General features: G+C 31.3%; 1 pseudogene; it reads left to right on the top strand.

The window, feature by feature from the left end:
* The first annotated feature begins 3,296 nt into the window (after positions 1-3,296).
* The window catches only part of LOC111633252, an 11,756-nt pseudogene continuing 7,844 nt past the window's right edge, over positions 3,297-7,208 (top strand).

The raw sequence follows: 7,208 nt of genomic DNA, 5'->3' as shown, positions 1-7,208 counted from the left end.
CTTGCCTGTGTGGAGTGTAGTAGTGTTTTGCCCTTGTACTGTACATCATACTTTTCCTGTTAGCAATAGTCATGTCAGTCATCTACCTAACTTTGGGGGAAAATTTTGAATTGAAGTAATGTTACTTACATTCTAAACCAGAAGTTCATATATAGTTAATCTCATCCTCCTGTCCCTAAGCTTCCCACATCTTGTCTCAACTTTCATCTAACTCCTTGAGATTAAGGAAGGATAGACAGAAGATGACAGTTGGAATTTATAGGTCTACAATTCTTTCAAACTGCAGCTCAGTGATTTTTTTTATAAATGCAATATTTACGAGAACATACTTCTCATGTAGGTTATACAATATGTTGCCAAAATTTAAACACTTTATCATCACATAAAAGGAATTATTCTAGCATTTTTACAAGATATTTTTATTTAAACAAGTTTTATATAAACTGTTTCAGACAGTAAGGTTAGCAACTTCGATTACATGTAGGGCCATTGCAACCTGTCTTAACAGAGATCACTTTTCAAATATTAATAGTAGACCGGTATTAATTATAGTCGTTGACAGTCTTCTCTTCCAGGAGGAGATTGACAACTACTTTTGGCCAAATTACTTCAATTCCCTTCAACAACATTCCCTTCTTTCTGTTGGGCCAGTGGTATGGTGGCATTCAAATAGAAAAACTACATAATACAAGGTTACCGGCGAGCATAAAGTATGATTTAAGTGGTCGAGTTTAAATGTTTGTTCCGTTTTTTTCTGAAATTTGATTGGTTGGCAGTTTTTTCATTTGATATTCAGCTGTGAATGGTACAGTTTCTTAGATTTAACATTAGAAAATATTATGATATTTGAAAAATTTTAAGATATATTTTCAATTCCTGTCTGCTTGACAATTTGTGCCATTTCATAACATCTGAGATTGTGATAAATGTGACAGTGGTAGACTGAAATAACCAAACTCTTTATATGGTAGACTGTAAAGAATTAAAAGCTAATGGCTTTCTTCAGTAATGTATCACACAAGGAGCAGTTGTTTATGTAGTTTTTTATTAAAGGAAATGCATTTTGGGTCTTAATGACCCTCTCCAGTCCTTATGGGATATTTTTTGTAAAGTCTAAGGACTGAAGAGTGGTCATTAAGATCCGAAATGCATTTCCTTTAATAAAAAACTACATAAACAACTGCTCCTTGTGTGATACATTACTGAAGAAAGAAAGACACTAGCTTTTAATTCTTTAAAGTCTACAAAAACTAGTAAAGGAAACCTAATTAATTCTTTATATGGTTTTCATTTTAATGTTTATTATATTGTAATATTTGATTTATATAACTACAAAAGTTATCTTACTTAAAGGTTTATCACACCAAACACCACATTTTAAAAATTTTATTCCTCTCCTGTACACAATTTAAAGAATTTTTAAAATGTGTTTGATTGAGCACTCAGTGTGATAAACTCTTACATAAGATAACCTTCATAAATATAAATCAAATACTATAATATAATAGAAAAGTTAGAAGTATGAAATAATTTAATAATCTTAATCTTTGCTGCTGTTATTTTTTGCCTGAGCAACACCAGGCTCATCTGCTAGTATACTTATATTTAATATTAAATATCACATTCAATGATTCATTAATTTTATTCTAATTAGATAAGTTATTTATAATACTCTTATTTCTTTAATTTTAGGGATTTAATATCAAAAGTGTACAGTCCGAAGGATTCAAGTTAAACGTCTGGGATATTGGAGGTCAAAGAAAGATTCGGCCGTATTGGCGTAATTATTTTGAAAACACAGACGTGCTAGTAAGAAAACATTCACAAATTCCTTCATTTTTATAATTTGTATTCTGTAGCACCAATAAAAATTATATCGAATGCCTTTATTGATTAGATCTACGTAATCGATAGTGCAGACAGAAAGAGATTTGAGGAAACAGGAGTGGTATGTGTCATTTATTAACAATATCATAATTCTTTATTGATAAACAACAACAAAATTCTTTAAAAACATTTCCTATGAAAGGAATTAGGCGAATTACTGGCCGAAGAGAAATTAGTTGGAGTTCCTCTTCTTGTCTTTGCAAACAAACAAGACCTGTTCAACTCTGCGGCTGCCAGCGAACTAGCAGAAGGATTGAACCTACCTGCAATAAGAGACAGAGCTTGGCAAATACAAGCCTGTTCGGCCATTAACGGAGAAGGACTAAAGGTAAGCATCCGCCGTATCAAATTTAATTTATACCATTAAATTTTCTTCCACTAATCAAATAATATAATAATTTGCAGGAAGGATTGGATTGGGTATGCAAAAATATCAAAAGGAAAAAATAAACTGCACACAATTAGCTTTAATAATTTATTAGAGATATTTAAAAACACACCAAAATAGAAGAACTTTAAACTGTTTTGTTCACTTTGCCCCACTGCAGAGAAAAAGTATTAATGACAGTTTAATCAACATTCATTCGTTTATGATGCACACTCGATCAAACCTGTTCCGAAATTCCGTCCTTCATAAAGTAATAGTTAAATGGTTTAGATCTTTCGAGCCACCGATTTCATTTACATACAAACCACACACATCGTCTAGATTTACATCTTTTAAAATGCATTCCACACAGTTACTTGCTCACATATGTATATATTTACATATAATTTAGAGAAGTGTTTTGCATATTCAACAAAAAATCAAATTATTTTATTTTTTTTTTTAGTAATTTTCATTTCAAAAAAGCACAATATTAAAAAACATATCATACAACTTTTTTCTAGCCAATTCGTTAGCAACTCTGTGATAATTTATTATTCCGTTTTTAATTTAAAATATTGTATGTTCATCAGTTCATGTTGCTGCATTCGACAATCTAAAACAAATTTAGCAAACTAACTCGATCGCTTTTTATTAAAATTAATTTTAATAAATATAAAATTGCATTATTTATACTTTTTATATATTTATAAATGTATAAATAGTTAATGTTGCCATTTTAAGAGGAGAAAAATATATATAAATTTGCCACATAAAATGTTTAATGACTCATCGTTGTTATATTTTAACAAAAGAAACAACAAAAAAAGTGCATAAATTCATTCTGAATTTTACGAAATTTAGAGATTTAACGAACAAATTTTCTGTTGTTTCTGTAATCGAGTTACAAATCAAACCACAAATATTTTCTATTGCTTAATTAAATTATTGCATAAGATAAGCATAAATATAAAAATATAATGTTATCAAATGTGCAAAATGAATAAATTAGATTTGTAAATACGAATATTTTAATTTTTACGAATGCTTGTCTCCCTGTTAAAGAAATGTCTCCTTTGTTCTTTTAACATTTATATGTTCTTGTATTATGTTTGACATTACCGTCTTTTATTTGGTGTAATTTAAATTTTTGTAATTAGCATACGTCAAGCATTCAAAAGTTGTTATTGAATAAAACTGCATTACCAACTTGATTCTTCTATTGTAATTCTTTTAAAAATACATATTAACATACTGAATGTGCAATTTGATTTTAAATTTCATAAAAGTATTATCGAATACATACAATACAGGATGTTTAATGTTTAATCTAAGACAGGGGTCCCCAAAGTGGTCGATAAGAAGGTCCCCAGGGGTCGCTTAATACACGAGGGTTGAAAGGGGGTCGATTAATACCAAAGGGGATCAATTAAACTGTCTAGGGAAAAAATAGAATATTCCAATAAAAATTCGAAATATGGATATGATCAACATTACTGACTACCCTAGTTATAACTTGAGATTTTCCTTAGCCTTTGCCGCTTTAAGCATGTGTTACTCTGTTTTCACACATCTGGCAACTGTACTAGTGTTGCAAACATGTTATGAACGCTGGTAGTTCATTATACACAGATATGCGTTGCACTGTTACACTGTACTAGGGTTGTTACTAAGTATTTTATATCTAAATGTAGATATTTTGTCCTTTACAAAAAAAATATTGTAATAAATCGAAAATCATTATCCCTTTACTACCACCATCTTATTTACGTTTATTTTGTAAACTGCCCAACAGCAATATAGGTCAGTCAGGCGATATTATTTAAAAAATTCACCAAAAAATCAAATTATCATTATGTTTATATGAAAAAAATCACGTACTTTTATTAATATCTTTAGTTTAATAGTTTAGAATAATTATAATTCCTTCCAATTCTAAATATCTATTCTTAGCAAAAGATGCCAACCCTGCACTCTTAGAATAAACAGGCAGTTCTTTATAGCTTGTGCTGGAGTAAGTTGTGTCTCTTACTACTGCTGTTTTGTTGTGCTGCAAACGTATTGTGTTTTTCATATTAAAAATCTGATTTTAATACCCGCAATGTCGACTACCAATGCTAAGAAATGCAGACAATATTCACAGGAGTATTTGAAATATGGTTTTGTGCCATCGTTTGCTAATGAAACTATTCCTATGTGCTTATTATGTGAAAAAACTTTCAGCAATGATGCTATGAAACTGGCAAAAATGAAAGACCACTTGGAAAGGATCCATTCTGACAAGAAAAACAAAGATTTTGAGTATTTCAAAATAATAAAAGAGAAATTGAGAGTTCGGCCAAATTTTAATACATATTTGAAGTCATTTGCTAGTGTTGATAGAGAAGGAGGACTGAAGACATCCTACAGCATCTCTCTTATTATTGCAAAGAAAGGCAAGCCATGTACTATTTAACAAGATTACAATACAAGCTATAAAAGATGCAATTGAAAATGTTATGAAGAAAGACACTCAACTAGTTTTAAAATGCATACCATTTTTGCTAAGTATCTTGAAACTGATTGAAACTCAAAAGGTGAGACAATTTTTTTATGTTTGCAAGATTATTTGAACAAGCACAGCATTCCTTTCAGGAATATTACTGCAGTAGCTACTTACAATGAACCTACTATGATAGGCCGTTACAGAGAATTTTTCATCTTTCTGAAGGAAAAAGTTCCTAAAGTACATACTGTTCACTGTGTCCTACATAGGCAGCATCTTGTAGCCAAAAAACTGAGTGGCGAATTTCATGATACTCTAAAAGTGTGCATCAGGTCAATAAATAAAATTAAAGCTCATCTTCTCAATTCCACACTGTTTGTGAAATTATGTGCAGAAAATGATGAAACTTTCAACCAATTACTTTTGCACACTGAGGTAAGGTGGTTGTCAGAGGTGATAGTTTGCAGAGGCTTATTGACTTGTACGACTCAGCTGAAGATTTTCTTAGGAATGTGGATCCATCACTGTGACCAGTTAAAACAGTGCAAGGACCATCTGTTCTATTTGGCAGACCTTTATTTGAAATTTAATATAGTACGGAAGCGTTTCCAAGGGAAAAAAAAAACGTTACAATTCGTCAAACTCGAACAATCATAATGGCCTTTCAAGTAAAAATGGAGCTATTTAAATCTTCACTGGCACGATCCGATTTTACTTGCGAGTACTAAAAGAAAATGAAAAGATTTCCTACCGTGATTTGGAGATGTACTGTATATTAAGCATGTTGATAAATTAAGAGAAGACTTTAAAGCACGTTTCAAAGACTTGGAAAATATGCATGTAAAAATAGATATTGAAGGTAGTGAACCTAGCTTAGAAGATGAACTGAGTGAAATGTGTAGATCTCGAAGCTAAAGCATTGTTTAAAAATAAATGCCTGAGTGAATTTTGGAGCAATAACAATATTGCCAAGCTCAGAGCAGAAGCCGAACCTTTCTTACTTGCCTTCCCAACTTCACACATGGTTGAAGCTGGTTTTAGCTACATGAACACAATTTTGACAAAACAGATGAACAGATTGAACTTGGAAAACCGTGGTAATTTGCGACTAAAACTTACCAATTTTCAACCAAATATCAATAATCTTGCTGCTTCTCTTCAGATACATCCATCCGAGTAATATCAACTATTTTAATAAAAAGGTATGTTAACATATTTTTTAAGGCATTCAGTAGTAGTCGCAAAATGACAGTAAGAGGTTTTTTCATATCAAAATGACACTGGATGAAAAGGTTTTTTCATCCAGTGTCATTTTGATAATTGTGCATTTTACGTATTATGACATGTACATTTTAAGAATTATAGGCAAATTTCCATCTATCCATAATTTTGCTATTATTTTTTAAGATTATAAATCAGTGAAAATATCTCCTTTTTCTGTTAATGTTATTGGGTGGATTTTATAAGATATGGGAACTTCTTTTGTTGCGTTGTCATGCAGGTCTCCTTATTGCTTAACATCAGAAATGCAAAAAATGATTTAATGTTTTTGTTAAATACTTAATCTGGGGGTCGATAAGAAGGCAAATATTCTATAAAAGGGTCGATGGGATAAAAAGTTTAGGATTCCTAATCTAGGAAGATAACGTGATGCCACACTCCATTGCAACAACTCAACCCATGCTTCAAAAATTTGGCTGAAACATCTACCTCTAGGCCAAATTACTTCAAATTTAATTACTAGTCAATAGCATTAGTGTTATAGCCCACTGTAATCCAGCAATTGTTTAGCTTTAATCTAACAATCAGGTTTGTATATATTTATACAGTAGACCCCCCTATAATGCGGGTTCCTATAACGGAGATTCCTATAACATGGCAAAAAAATTGCGACAATATTCGTATAAAGACGCTAAAAGGGATGCATAAAACGCGGTAAAATGTCATCGCCAAATCGTCATCGCGGACAAGCAGCCTAACTACTTTCCACCGTTCAGCGCCATGCTACGGAGAGTTTAGGCAGGTAAGTTGAGTTTACTATCGTCTGCACAGTATTATATATAAATTATATATAAATTAGGTACTGTATATATAATTATATATTAACTTAATTTATTTTAACTTTATTATAATTATATATATACTTTCCGCCATCCAGCGCTATACTACGGAGAGTTTAGTTGAGTTTACTATCGTCTGTACGGTATGTTAATTAGGTACCGTAAGTCTAATACAGCACTAATTTTATACATTTCTTGTGAAAGAAACATTTCTTATTCAACGGTCATAAAAATTATTTATATTAATGATGTCTCCAAAGGTCAAGTTATTTTTCTGCGAAAAATTCGTTATCAGAAATCGCGGCCGCCGTTTCATGTGCTGTTCCGCAACGAAAACCAGCTTTAAGCAACGACGTAGTCGAACGGTACAAACTCAGTAAGTAATCCTATAATTTTTTGTTTATAGCAT

This window comes from Centruroides sculpturatus, unplaced genomic scaffold (assembly GCF_000671375.1).
Source record: "Centruroides sculpturatus isolate CEXI.00-Female unplaced genomic scaffold, Cexi_2.0 scaffold699, whole genome shotgun sequence".
NCBI classification, from domain to species: domain Eukaryota; kingdom Metazoa; phylum Arthropoda; class Arachnida; order Scorpiones; family Buthidae; genus Centruroides; species Centruroides sculpturatus.
Note: the sequence above shows the minus strand (reverse complement) of the source record. Positions and strands in the feature narration are given on the sequence as shown.